The sequence below is a fragment of the Bubalus kerabau genome, chromosome 14 (genome assembly GCF_029407905.1).
Source record: "Bubalus kerabau isolate K-KA32 ecotype Philippines breed swamp buffalo chromosome 14, PCC_UOA_SB_1v2, whole genome shotgun sequence".
NCBI classification, from domain to species: domain Eukaryota; kingdom Metazoa; phylum Chordata; class Mammalia; order Artiodactyla; family Bovidae; genus Bubalus; species Bubalus kerabau.
In genome coordinates this window covers 28,844,353-28,857,667 of record NC_073637.1, presented here as the reverse complement: position 1 = coordinate 28,857,667, position 13,315 = coordinate 28,844,353, and the positions used below count along the sequence as shown (strand labels likewise).

Below are 13,315 nucleotides of genomic sequence, written 5' to 3'. Positions count from 1 at the left end.
CAGCTCACCTTCGGGCTCACTTTAATGAGCAGAGCAGTGTTGCGTACTCTATGGGTTTGGACAAAAAGTATGACCACATATATCCATCATTATAATGTCGCTCAAAGTACTTTCACTGCTCATGAAAACTTCTGTACTCTGTATAGTCCTCTCTGCAAACTCCTGACAACCACTGATCTTTTTATTGTCTCCACAGTTTTGCCTTTCCCAGAATGGCATACAGGTGGAATCTCCCTTTCTCCTTGAAATGAGAGGTTCAGACCCTTTATGAGACCACTCCTGGCCCACCCAGGCCTGGACTAGACAGGCTCCAGGCGGCAAGCTCCCCCACTACGTGCTGCAGCTTTCCCTCCAGTACTGGCCCTGTCCAGCAGCCACGTGGAGGTCAGGGGGACACGTGTTGGGTTTCTGTTCATAAGAAGGCCACACGTTTTGTGCCTCTCGTCACAGTGAACCCAGATTCCTGTCGGGTGTGTTATAAACAGATGAGCCATTTCTTCAGGCCCCCTGCTCTGAGCACACCCCTCACTCTCCTCTTTCACTTTCATCAAGAGGTTTTTAGTTCCTCTTCACTTTCTGCCATAAGGGTGGTGTCATCTGCATATCTGAGGTTACTGATATTTCTCCCAGCAATCTTGATTCCAGCTTGTGCTTCATCCAGCCCAGTGTTTCTCATGATGTACTCTGTATATAAGTTAAATAAGCAGGGTGACAATATACAGCCTTGATGTACTCCTTTCCTGATTTGGAACCAGTCTGTTGTTCCGTGTCCAGTCCTAACTGTTGCTTCTTGACCTGCACACAGATTTCTCAGGAGGCAGGTCAGGTTGTCTAGTCTTCCCATCTCTTTAAGAATTTTCCTCAGTTTGTTGTCATCCACACAGTCAAAGGCTTTGGCATAGTCAATAAAGCAGAAATAGATGTTTTTCTGGAACTCTCGTGCTTTTTCAATGTACCATCAGTTCAGTTCAGTCTCTCAGTCATGTCCAACTCTTTGCGACCCCATGAACCGCAGCATACCAGGCCTCCCTGTCCATCACCAACTCCCAGAGTTTACTCAAACTCATGTCCATTGAGTCAGTGATGCCATCCAACCATCTCATCCTCTGTGGTCCCCTTCTCCTCCTGCCCTCAACCTTTCCCAGCATTAGGGTCTTTTCAAATGAGTCAGCTCTTCACATCAGGTGGCCAAAGTACTGGAGTTTCAGCTTCAGCATCATTCCCTCCAAAGAAATCCCAGGGCTGACCTCCTTCAGAATGAACTGGTTAGATCTCCTTGCAGTCCAAGGGACTCTCAAGAGTCTTCTCCAACACCACAGTTCAAAAGCATCAATTCTTCAGTGCTCAGCTTTCTTTATAGTCCAACTCTCACATCCATACATGACCACTGGAAAAAACCATAGCCTTGACTAGACAGACCTTTGTTGACAAAGTAATGTCTCTGCTTTTCAATATGCTGTCCAGGTTGGTCATAACTTTCCTTCCAAGGAGTAAGCGCCTTTTAATTTCACGGCTGCAATCACCATCTGCAGTGATTTTAGAGCCCAGAAAAATAAAGTCCAAGGTAAGAGAAACCCAAGTCCAAGGTAAGAGAAACCACAATCACAGACAACTAGCCAATCTGATCACATGGACCACAGCCTTGTCTAACTCAATGAAGCTAAGCCATGCTGTGTGGGGTCACCCAAGACAGACGGGTCATGGTGGAGGTCTGACAGAATGTGGTCCACTGGAGAAGGGAATGGCAAACCACTTCAGTATTCTTGCCTTGAGAACCCCATGAACAATATGAAAAGGCAAAAAGATAGGACGCTGAAAGATGAACTCCATCAGATGTTGGCAATTTGATCTCTGGAAAAGGTTGAAGTCAAATTAAGTTCACATCTAGCCAATTTCAAATGTAAGGCAGGTATAAGCAAGTGGTTACAAACAAGATGAAGCACCCTTTACATTTGAAATATAAATTTCAACTTCTTTTGGGAGTACAATTTTTAATCCCACTACTTTCGTAGGTGAATGGGGGTGGGGGGCGGGGAGGGAGGCACACAGTTTTTTCATTTCTCTAAGGCTCATGGATTTTTTACTCCAGATCATAGTTTTGTTTTGAAAGTATCATTCTCTGAATACTTTTAGAGGTACATTGTCTGGCTCAATCAGTTTCATATTCTAGCATGCACAGAATTGATGTCTTTGAACTGTGGTGCTGGAGAAGACTCTGAAGAGTCTTCTGAAGATAAGGGAGGAACTACTGTAACTCTAAAAATCCAGATCATTAGGAAGGACGCTTTCTATGGAGAACAGTGTGAAGTTTCCTTAAGAAACTAAAAGTAGAACTACCATTTGCCCCAGCAATCCCAAGCCTAAAAGCATATACCTGGAGAAAACCATAGTTTGAAAGGATACGGGCACCTCAGTGTTCACTGCAGCACCATTTACGATAGCCTCATGGAAGCAATCTAAATGTCTGTTAACAGAGAAATAGTGAAAGAAGATGTGGTATATATACACAATGGAATATTACTCAGCCATAAAAGGTAATGAAATAATGTGATTTGCATTATTCCACATGGGTGGACCTAGAGACTGTTATAGAGAGTGAAGTAAGTCAGAAAGAGAAAAACACATATCATATAACAGGGTTTATATGTGGAATCTAGAAAAATGGTACAGATGCACTTATTTGCAGAACAGAAATAGAGTCACAGGTATAAGCATCAACACTGTAAATCAACTATTCTCCAGTAAAATGGGAAGGAAATCTAAACGAGAGAGGATGTGTGTATAACTCACTCACTATGCTGTACAGCAGAAACTAACTCAACATTGTAAAGCAACCATACTCCACTAAAAATTAATAAAAAGAAGAAAGTAATTCACGTTCATTCTAATTATTTTCCAAAGGGAAACTCATTGCCTCAGCTGTGCCATCTTTAGACTTCTTACCCTCAGATGTCCTCACTGGATGAACATGAATTCTCATTTGCTGATACCAGACTAACTGTGGCAAATAGCACCAGTTACCTGCCCCACACCCATCCAAGATGAGCCTCCTCCTTCCCCAGGCCCAGCATTTATGTATCTTTGGCTGTACTGGGTCTTTGCTGTTGCACATGGACTTTCTCTAGTTGCAGTGAGCAGGGGCTGCTCTCTAGTTGCAGGGGATGGGCTTCTCACTGTGGTTGGCTCCTCTTGTGGCGCACAGGCTCCAGGCATGAGGGCTTCAGTAATGGCAGCATGCCTGCTCAGTAGTGTGGCAGGCGCCTGGGTTTAGTTGCTCCTCAGCTGGTTGGATCTTCCCAGACCAGGGACGGAACCCGTGTCCCCTGCACTGGCAAGCAGATTCTTATTTACTGCACCACCGGGGAAGTCCCGAGGCCCAGTATTTAAATGAAAAGTTGACACCACAGGATGGTCTGCATGGTTGCCAATGAACAGGCACTGGTTTTGATGCAGAAAGTCCACCTTTAGAATAACCCAAGATTATGCTTCACTCTTAAACTTTATTGATTTTAAGGGCAAATAGAGTTCTGCCTCAAATCCTCTTTCAAGAAGACATCAAGATGCTAAAGTGGAGAATTTGATATTTCTTCACCCATTTACTCTGATCAGGGTAAAGCAACACCAATATGTACAAAAAAACAGAGCTGCACGTGAAAAGTATCTTCCAGTTTTAAGGGCCAAGGCTCAATTTGAAAAACTTCAATGATCTTAAAGTTCTGGATATTTTGCTTGAATTTTAAAAATAAATCATTTAGAGTGTCTTAGGTGTTCCAAGCTAAGAATGCAGTCACTCCTCAGAAACACAACTTCTACAAATGCCACTGAACAATAAACTGTGGGATGATTTTCTTTTTAAAAGTAACACCTATTCTTTATAATTGATTTAACTATCTTGAAAAGAATCAGAAGGTTTTTGAAAAAATGACTTGACTAGCTTTTTCTTTTTCATTTCTGGAGCATATCTTACTTCAGTAAGCATCTCTGCTCCACTGCAACACTTCTAAAGCCAGAACAAAAGCCTAGAGATTATGTTTGCATAGACAAAGTTAGTAGTTATCACCCATGTATTTCAAATTGGAAATTCAGAATCTTTTTTCCTCCTTATTCAAAAGCTTACAGGAAATGTCTTGAGAACTAAGCAAAGATGGATTTTTAGGGCTAATATTAGAAACCCAATGGTTACACCATCCCTCAGGGTGTAACTGGAGATAGTGGACATGACTTTTTCCTGTGCATCACATTTTAGTGATTCCTACCCAGTGGGAAGCACCACCAGGACAGATGAATGCATCCTGGGATTAATGATAGCCCAGGGGTTACCAAGGCACTGAGTGGATGACAGAATCCCATTAATTCCAACCAATCATTTTGCCTTAGGATGTGCTGCCTAACTAAGTGGCTCCAGCTATTGTAGCTCATCCAAATAGCCTGAAATATACACACTGACTTACAAAATACATTCTCTCCAGCCGAAGTAGGATTTTTTTTTTTTTTTTTGCTGCTGGTTTAGGCTTCACCGGGGTTTATTTCCTGTGAAACCGTAAAGGGAATTGTGATATGAATTTAGAAGTATTGCTTCAGAGTTGAAACTGCCTTACCAGGATTTGAGAATCCAGTGGAAAAATTTCACTTTCAAATCCCAACATGTTCGGAGCATTGGGACAAGACGGCCAAAGATTTCACTTAACAATAATGATGGGTGATTTCTTTTTAAACTAGCTCCTCAGGGTTTGATATTTATAAATCATTGTTGATCATAGTTAATAACCACTAGGCATGAAGATTTTATGTTCTTTTTTTTTAAAGCTTCTGTTTTCAAAGCTATAAAATTACTCTGGTAAAACATAAACATGTTATGCATTTCTATTGCTCCCAAAGTTATAGATGAGAATTCATGGTGTGTTTATACAGGATTAGAAAGCAGTGTCCTGCAGATGGGAGCTAAGGACCACCTCCTTAGTTTTGGGCTGTGTGTTCAAATCCTTGTTATGTCTACAATATTGGTCTAAGTTCTTTGGGAAAAATATTATTTCTAAACCTCCATCTTATAATCTTGCTTTGAGGGATGATAAAATCAATCTTGTTTTCCCCATGTTCATCCTCACAAATCAGACTCTCTTCTGTATTTAAGTACATTAATGTTAGCATGTCTGTGGTTCACCTCCCGAGGTAGCATCTCTGTCTTTGTGGAGAAGCTATAAGATGGATGCTACTAAGTCTGCTAAACCCATTTCTCCAAAAGGACCAGAGGGTGGAGGGCCAAGCAGATATGTTTAGAGAGCAGATGATGGCTTCCAGAGCGTGCTTTGGCCAGCAAGACAAAAGGTCTTTGTGGGGAGCTCCCAAGCTAGTCTTGAGGATTCCAGAAGCTCAGTCATATTCCCTCAACACACGGTTTTTGTCATGTGACAATGAGATCCTAATGGGTTTGAAGAGTAGGGAGCCTGTGCTAACATTTAATCTACTGCCCTGTGAGACAAGCCAGTATACCTTCCAGTCGGGGTGCTCTCCATTGAGAAAAAGTAAGTATTAGTTGCTCAGTTGTGTCCGACTGTTTGCAATCCCATGGACTGTAACCCACCAAGCTCCTCTGTCCATGGAATTCTCCAAATAAGAATATTGGAGTAGGTTGCCATCCTCTTCTCCAGGGGATCTTCTTGACCCAGAAATCAAAGCCAGATTTCCCACATTGTGGGCAAATTATTTACCTTCTGAGTCACCAGGGAAACTCCCCATTAGCAGGACTAAATTCAAGATGATGGTAAAGGCATGTTAAGTGCCAGGGCAGACCTACAGAAGAAAAGACAAAGGCCAAGAGGTGATTTTTGTGTCTCCCAAATCCTCCTGTGTTGGAGGACTGACTCACAAATGAGAACTGAGCATCCACTGCCCAGTTTCCATGTCTACACACCTAGGGAAGGACTCAAGTGGAGTGAACAAGGGATGGAGTGGCTCAGGAGTAGCAGGAGAGAGGGATCTGTTGACCACCAGGTCAGACAAAATGGTACCTACGTTCATCTCCCCATTGACACAGCCATAGAAGCCAGTTCCTTCCCCGGGTCAGCCTTGCTCTCCCTTGATAAAGTCATTACTGTCATTCTAAAGGCATGCATGATTTTAAAAATTAGGAGGACACCTGAGCTCTCTCATGGTCAGTTAAATTTCTCCTCTCTTAACAGTGACTCGGAGTATGTGAGTATGTGAGTAGGAAGGCACTCAGAAACACACATACACACTTACACTTTCCATTTCAGGGCTGTGTGTTCAACATCCTTGACACGAAGGGGGAGAAGGATGGTGTTTTAATACCTCTTCTGGCTAGGAGGATCCTGTTTATAGGTAAATGAAAAGTCGGATGATTTTTCTTCATAATTAAAAAAAAAAAAAGACTTGGCTAAACTTTACCTTTGATCATTGGAAACAAGCTAGATCATGAGGCTGGCCCCTTAGAATGAGTTTTAATTCATAGGCTGTCAATTTCAGGTACACAGTGTGACTCTGGTACAATTATTCACCTCTTCAGCTGTTTTTAATGTCTGTTCTCACTGATTTGTGTGCCAGATAGCCTTGCCAAGGCAAAAATTTTGATGCTACTATTTTTATACAGTCAATTTAAAGTGACTGATAGGATATTTCAGTTCAGTTCAGTTAATTCAGTCACTCAGTCGTTTCTGACTCTTTGCAGCCCCATGAATCGCAGCATGCCAGGCCTCCCTGTCCATCACCAACTCCTGGAGTTTACCCAAACTCATGTCTTCGAGTCAGTGATGCCATCCAGCCATCTCATCCTCTGTCATCCCCTTCTTCTCCTGCCCCCAATCCCTCCCAGCATCCGAGTCTTTTCCAATGAGTGAACTCTTTGCATGAGGTAGCCAAAGTATTGAAGTTTCAGCTTCAGCATCAGTCCAAGACTGATCTTTAGGATGGACAGGTTGGATCTTCTTGCACTCCAAGGGACTCTCAAGAGTCTTCTCCAACACCACAATTCAAAAGCATCAGTTCTTTGGTGCTCAGCCTTCTTCACAGTCCAACTCTCACATCCATACATGACCACTGGAAAAACCACAGTTTTGACTAGACGGACCTTTGTTGGCAAAGTAATGTCTCTGCTTTTGAATATGCTATCTAGGTTGGTCATAACTTTCCTTCCAAGGAGTAAGCATCTTTTAGTTTCATGGCTGCAATCACCATGTGCAGTGATTTTGGAGCCCCCAAAAATAAAGTCCAACACTGTTTCCGCATCTATTTGCCATGAAGCGATGGGACCAGATGCCATGATCTTCGTTTTCTGAATGTTGAGCTTTAAGCCAACTTTTTCATTCTCCACTTTCACTTTCATCAAGAGGCTTTTGAGTTCCTCTTCACTTTCTGCCATAAGGGTGGTGTCATCTGCATATCTGGGTTATTGATATTTCTCCCGGCAATCTTGATTCCAGCTTGTGCTACATCCAGCCCAGCATTTCTCCTGATGTACTTTGCATAGAAGTTAAATAAGCAGGGTGACAATACACAGCCTTGACGAACTCTTTTTCCTATTTGGAACCAGTCTGTTGTTCCATGTCCAGTTCTAACTGTTGCTTCCTGACCTGCATATAGGTTTCTCAAGAGGCAGGTCAGGTGGTCTGGTATTCCCATCTCTTTCAGAATTTTCCACAGTTTATTGTGATCCACACAGTCAAAGGCTTTGGCATAGTCAATAAAGCAGAAATAGATGTTTTTCTGGAACTCTCTTGCTTTTTCAATGATCCAGAGGATGTTGGCAATTTGATCTCTGGTTCCTCTGCCTTTTCTAAAACCATCTTGAACATCTGGATGTTCATGGTTCACATATTGCTGAAGCCTGGCTTGGAGAATTTTGAGCATTACTTTACTAGCGTGTGAGATGAGTGCAATTTTGTGGTAGTTAGAGCATTCTTTGGCATTGCCTTTCTTTGGGATTGGAATGAAAACTGAACTTTTCCAGTCCTGGGGCCACTGCTGAGTTTTCCAAATTTTCTGGCATATTGAGTGCAACACTTTCACAGCATCATCTTTCAGGATTTGGAATAGCTCAACTGGAATTCCATCACCTCCACTAGCTTTGTTTGTAATGATGCTTTCTAAGGCCCACTTGACTTCACATTCCAGGATGTCTGGTTCTAGGTGAGTGATCACACCATCATGATTATCTGGGTCATGAAGATCTTTTTTGTACAGTTCTTCTGTGTATTCTTGCCACCTCTTCTTAATATATTCTGCTTCTGTTAGGTCCATACTATGTCTGTCCTTTATCGAGCCCATCTTTGCATGAAATATTCCCTTGGTATCTCTAATTTTCTTGAAGAGATCTCTGGTCTTTCCCATTTTGTTGTTTTCCTCTATTTCTTTGCATTGATCTCTGAGGAAGGCTTTCTTATCTTGCCTTGCTATTCTTTGGAACTCTGCATTCAGATGCTTATATCTTTCCTTTTCTCCTTTGCTTTTCTCTTCTCTTCTTTTCACAGCTATTTGTAAGGCCTCCTCAGACAGCCATTTTGCTTTTTTGCATTTCTTTTCCATGGGGATGGTCTTGATCCCTCTCTCTTGTACAATGTTACGAATCTCTGTCCATAGTTCCTCAGGCACTCTGTCTATCAGATTTAGTCCCTTAAATTTATTTCTCACTTCCACTGTATAATCATAAGGGATTTGATTTAGGTCATACCTGAATGGTCTAGTGGTTTTCCCTACTTTCTTCAATTTAAGTCTGAATTTGGCAATAAGGAGGATATTTAATGCAGTCTAAAAACAAACCACTAAAGATTATTTTTGAACTATGTCCTTTGAGTACCTGACCTTCTGTACCCAAATCTTATCCAGTTTTTTCATCTCAGCTTGGACCACAGAGGAGGTAAAGAATAGAGTCATCTGTGATGCACATATCTTAGGGGAAAAGCTTGTAATATTTACTTAAGGTCACACAGTAGGAAACATGACCCAAACATTTCTAGTGTGAAAATGGCTCTGTGAGCTCAGAAACTCAATTTTACAGCATATATGCATATGTGCTCAGTTGCTTCAGCGTGTCTAACTCTTTGAAACCCCATGGGCTATAGACTGCCAGGCTACTCTGTCCATGGGATTCTCCAGGCAAGAATACTGGAGTGGGTTTCCATGCCCTCCTCTAGGGGCTTTTCCTGACACTGGGATCAAACCCACATCTCCTGCATCTCCTGCATTGCAGGTGGATTCTTTACTGCTGAGCCTCCAGGGAAGCTCCATTGATTCTACAGCATTCACAAGTAAAAGAAGTCAGTTCCAAGACTACCCATCAAAAACATGCTGGTCAGACTGTTACATTAACCAGGGCATGCAGAAAGCCAGTCACCTAATTCACAGTGGGAAATAAAGCTAGTAAGTGGGCCAGAATCCTCATGAGCTCTGGCTCGTGAATTCCTTCCACATAGTAATAGCTGCATGGGAGGTCAGGTTATAACCAGAAAGTTACCCCAGGAATGGGAAATTGGGGTGTAAAGAGTTGGATGGACATATTGGTTTTCTGACTCTCCTAAACACAGTGCCAGAGACTAACTGGCTTCAATAACAGGAATTTATTTTCTCATGGTTCTGGAGGCTAGAAGTCCAAGATCAAGCTGTCAGCTGAGTGTTTTCTCCTGAGGTATCTCTCCTTAGGCTGTGGACGGTCGTCTTCTCCCTGTGTCCCCACATAGTCTTCCCTCTGTGTCTGTGTCCAATCTCCTCTTCTTACAAGGACACCAGTTAGACTGGAGTAGGGTCCACCCCTATGACCTCACTGTACCTTAACTGCTCTTGGAAGACCCTGTCTCCAAACCCAGTTTAATTCTGAGGTCCTGGGAGTGAGGGCTTCACCATGTGAATTCTGGAGAGACACAATTCAGCCCCTAACATTGATGAACTATAAGGCTAGTTCACCAACAGTTTCATAACTTGGTGGCCCATCCGCATTGCAAGCTGAGCCCACCAAGCTGATGTGCAGCTGTGTAGTCCCTTCAGGGCCGTCTGCCCCACAGCACTAGAAACACCAGTTCTTAGTCCATGGAATCCCCACTCAAGCTCAGTAATGACAGTCCCACCAGTGTTGCAATTTTGCTTCAGCATATCCTTCAAGAGATTATATCTAAGCTTCATGGGTTGTACTTTTATTTCAACCTTGTCTCTCTCAGCTGGCATCTTCCTTGGATTTGGGGTGTCACCTGACTTCTGAGTCCCACATTTCCTCCCTCTCTTATTCTCTTCCACAAATGGTCAAGCCCATCTACACAGTGGGTTTCAATATTTACAGAAGGCAACCGCACCTCAAAATTCTTCATTATGTGTTTTGGTTGCCACTAAACCATTGATTCAGAGAAGGCAATGGCACCCCACTCCAGTACTCTTGCCTGGAAAATCCCATGGATGGAGGAGCCTGGTAGGCCGCAGTCCATGGGGTCGCAAAGAGTCAGACACGACTGAGTGACTTCACTTTCACTTTTCACTTTCATGCATTGGAGAAGGAGATGTCAACCCACTCCAGTGTTCTTGCCTGGAGAATCCCAGGGACGGGGAATCCTGGTGGGCTGCCATCTATGGGGTCGCACCGAGTCGGACATGACTGAAGTGACTTAGCAGCAGCAAACCATTGATTAAAGAAACAGGAAATAGAATATAGCCATAAACCCTTCTCATAAAGGTGTTGCTGATTTAACACTGTAAGCTTCCTTCTGTTTTAAACACATCAGTGATCTCACACACATACACACACACACACACACACACACACACACACCTAATTTGAATAACTTCAGTGCACTTTAAAACAAAAGAAACAATACATAGACCAGAAATGGGCACAGCTATAAATGAGACTAAAATCACACACTCTGGGTCAAAGTGCCCTGAAGACTCCCTTGTCCTTCACTATCTCGCAGAGTTTCTTCAGATTCATGTTCATTGAGCCGCTGATGTCATCCAACCATCTCATCCTCTGTAGCCCCCTTCTCCTCCTGCCCTCAATCTTTCCCAGCATCAGGGTCTTTTCCAATGAATCAGCTCTTCACATTAGGTGGCCAAAGTATTGGAGCTTCAGTTTCAGCATCAGTCCTTCCAATGAATATTCAGGTTTGATTTCCTTTAGGATTGACTGGTTTGATCTCCTTGCAATTCAAGAGACTCTCAAGAGTCTTCTCCAGCACCCCAATAACGATAAAAACTTCCAAAGTTATAAGAGAAAAAAAACGAGTGCCACAAAGAGACAATCAACAATGGTGGACATCTCCTTGGGGCCAGACGTGCAGGGAGGGTAGGGTGAGATATTTAAATAGGACCATTTACTACCCACAAACTGCTCTGAAAAATCTGCAGAGGTTTTGGAATCACCTGAGAGTTTGATGTAACCTAATCATGGAAGAGATAGCCCATTTATTACCTTGGTCATAGAAGCAAGTTATAGGTCACCCCATACACACACATTCCAAAGAAGATTATTCAAGGTTGTGAGTCATCAAGAGTCCTCTTGGAATTCTGTCCACCAGTCTCACCTTCAAATTATCTATCCAGTTGTCTGCTAGATGTCTGTATCTGCAACATCACAAATTATGTCCAAAAGTAAATTGATCATCTCTGCCTCAACTCCTGCCCTTCCTCGTCTTTGACAAAGTTCATTTAATGTTTACCCAGTCATTCAAGTCCAAAAGCATAGCAGTCATCTTTCACTCATTCTTTCTCACCACTCCCACCCAGACAACAGAAATTGAATTAATCCCCTTCTTCCATCTCCACTGCCCCTGCCTTAGGCAGTTGTCCTATTGTACTTGAAGCCAGTCTTTAAACCTTTAAGAAAGAAAGTGAAGTCGCTTGGTCGTGTCCGACTCTTTGCAACCCTGTGGACTGTAGCCCACCAAGCTCCTCTGTCCATGGGATTCTCCAGGCAAGAATACTGGAGTGGGTTGCCATTTCCTTCTCCAGGGGATCTTCCCAACCCAGGGATAGAACCCGGTATCCCGCATTGCAGGCACCCGGGTGCCTCTGAGCCACCTGGGAAGCTAAACCTTTAAGCAGGTCCTCATACTTACAGGCTTGCCCACTCAAAGTCACACAATGTTCTATCATAGTTGAATCTCTCTTGCAGCTTTTTTGAAGACCTATAGAAATGTGATAGTAAGCATTTTCTATGAAGATGGGGTAAAACTTTCTAAACATGATGAGTTAGGCTGGGCAGTCAAGAGAGCAGCCTCCACACCCTGAGAACAAGCTGAGCCTCACAGCTGGATGATGGGCTCAGAGGTCAGCCCTGGATAAGGACTGGCCCTTCCAGGCTGATCTCAGAGAAGGCAATGGCAACCCACTCCAGTATTCTTGTCTATGGGGTCGCACAGAGTCAGACACGACTGAAGCAAGTGACTTAGCGACTTCCAGGCTGATCTACACACCTGCCGTTCATTCTACTCATTGTGTACCTCCCTGAAAATCACTAGGTTGAAAATATATCAGTGTCTATAGAAATGGATGCTATTAGTTTAGCAGTGGAGTTTGTTAAACTAACCTCCACCTTTACGAGAATTAACCTAAGTTCTTGCACAGCCATGCCAGCTGGGTAATCTTGCAAGAATCACTCTGCCTTGTCCACCCTGTTTTCAATGGGAGTGACCACATGCCCGCCCTTAGTTGTCTCTTAGAAATGGAAGAGGATTTGTGAGAAAATTTCTCCAATCCTTTTAGAAAAAGAGTGTGCAGTCAGTTCACTAAATTAGTTTTTGTATCTGGTAGATATGTTCTGATGACTTTTACATTTTGTTGATTTTCCTGTTCAAGCACTACTAAAATACTTCAGTCATTGAAGTGCAAAATTCACCCCAGCTTTGCAATTTCCGTGGGCTAATTTCTGAAACTACTGCAGCTCTTGCCAAGAAAGAGTAAGAATGTAATATTGTTCTGATTTATCTCCTATTTTGTCAGAACCCTTTCTTCAGAATTAATGATCTGGATACCTTGCTCCAAAGTATATGAAAGATAGGCTCTTTACAGAATTCTGCCATACAGTTGAAACGAAATCAGCATGTGTGTCTGGAAAAAATCCATTATTTTATAAAGCTAGTAAATATCCTTTCTTACCAAATGTCCTGGTGATGGATCACAGAAAGAAGTTACTTGATCTATCTACATGCAATAAAGAAAGTCCAACTCTTTGCGAGCCCATGAACTGTAGACCACCAGGCTCCTCGGTCCATGGGATTCTCCAGGCAAGATTACTGGAATGGATTGCCATTTCCTTCTCCAAGGGATCTTCCTGACCCAGGGATCGAACCCGGGTCTCCTGCACTGCAGGGAGAGTCTTTAC

At 42.9% G+C, this 13,315-nt stretch overlaps 1 non-coding gene across 1 annotated transcript; it reads right to left on the bottom strand.

Annotated features, from left to right (window-relative positions):
- Positions 1 to 395: 395 nt before the first annotated feature.
- Positions 396 to 525, bottom strand: LOC129627495 (small nucleolar RNA SNORA11). The gene has a single exon (XR_008702634.1). It is a non-coding gene; the product is annotated as a small nucleolar RNA SNORA11 (small nucleolar RNA).
- Between the last annotated feature and the right edge of the window lie 12,790 nt (positions 526 to 13,315).